Source organism: Pygoscelis adeliae, unplaced genomic scaffold (assembly GCF_000699105.1).
Source record: "Pygoscelis adeliae isolate BGI_AS28 unplaced genomic scaffold, ASM69910v1 Scaffold11, whole genome shotgun sequence".
Classification (NCBI taxonomy): domain Eukaryota; kingdom Metazoa; phylum Chordata; class Aves; order Sphenisciformes; family Spheniscidae; genus Pygoscelis; species Pygoscelis adeliae.
The window spans coordinates 1215820-1217354 of NW_008824059.1; the positions used below are offsets into that span (position 1 = coordinate 1215820).

Below are 1535 nucleotides of genomic sequence, written 5' to 3' on the forward strand. Positions count from 1 at the left end.
GCACTGATTGCAAACATAACTGGGTTGGTAGGAGTGCTGGGATTGCCCTCACAATATCATCCCTGCATTTCCCACCAGGGCAGTATTGAGGCTGCAGGGAAGTTTAGCAGGGACTAATCAATCTCTTCTTTGAAAGTACAGTTCAAGAGGACCAAGTAAATAAGAAGGCAAGGAGGAAGGGAGAGCACTGTACTCAGGGCTGAGCAACAGCGCAATTTTATACATGGAAGTAGTATCTGGCTGGGTTTTGCCACATCGACTGTGTGCCTCGGAAATCAGTCTCCGTCTGCTGATGCCTGTAAGAAAAATAAGCAGGGTTGGGCCTCAGAGTCCTGGGATGCAGATGGTGGCACCCTCTAGTTTTTAGAACATGGGATATCCAGGGGAAAAAAATTGTACAAAAAGAACGACAAAATTGAGATTGTAATGGGGACATAACTGTGCCCCTATTCCTTTAGTACAAGGGGACACACTCAGTGAAGGGCTGCCTGGTTCCTGCCTGTTCGTACCCAGTGGTTAGGTCCAGCCTGGACCTCCTAGTCCATGCTGGGCAGAATCCTTTGCATGTGCAGGTCTTGGTTGCTTTCAAAATCCTGGAGGTGGACTTTGGCCATACCCAGAAGAGCAATTCGTTTACCCTGTCTCCAGCATTCACAGAACAAGTTACCCATCATCCACACTCTTGCTGGAAACACTATTATCTGCTGCCATCTAAGTAGGACCAGACTTATATTTTGGCTACAAATGACAGAGCTATAAGAACCTTTTGTTCCTCTGTCCTGGAGGTATCTTGGCTAGAAATGCAGGTCTTTATATCTTCGCTTTGACCATCTCCAACTTTAACTTGCTCAAAGGCAGAGAGACCTTCCTAAGCACATTCAGTGACAAGATAATGGAAGGGGAGCAAGAAGACATCAGGTGATTTGGGGATCTGAACAGGACGTGTCTGGAGAGGCATCAAGGGCCAAAGACATGCAGCAGACAGTGATAAGAGCTATGTGTCGCAGGTGGCAGATAATAAGGTGTGTGCAGGGTAGGTGCATCAAAGACAGCAGCCTCGTACATATTGTGTGGGAAGGGTCATGAATATCATGGACAACATAGTGTATAAACTGAGGAAATGATGTGAATAGACCATGAAGGGTGTCTGTGGGACTGCCTAGCTTTAGATACAGTGCTGCACTCATAAAAGGGATCTGGTACCAAGGAAACAGGGGCAACGTTGGCCACATGGCTCTGGGAAGCCCACAGTGCAGAGCAAGTGAAGGTTTTGTTAGACAACATTTTTCTGCAATAATACTGACTTCCTGGTGGGAACCAAGTGGTGTCGCTGGTCTCTGCTGTCAGCCTGAATGCTGCAGAGTCCTGTCTGGTTTCCCTGCTAATGATTCATCTAGCAAGAGGGTTGCACTGGAGAGCAGCAGAAAGAGTTCATGGAGAGATTGCATTAGAAGCTTTGAAATATTGATGTCTCTGTGCTCTGCATAAACTGTCCCTCCTCCATCCCCCAGAGCAGGGAAGAGTGGCTTGGGGGG

At 47.5% G+C, this 1535-nt stretch overlaps 1 protein-coding gene across 1 annotated transcript in view; it reads left to right on the plus strand.

The window, feature by feature from the left end:
* The window catches only part of SHISA6 (shisa family member 6), a gene marked incomplete at its 5' end in the record, with an annotated part of 266943 nt that overhangs the window by 213309 nt on the left and 52099 nt on the right, over positions 1 to 1535 (plus strand). The gene's annotated exons all lie outside the window — the stretch shown is intronic.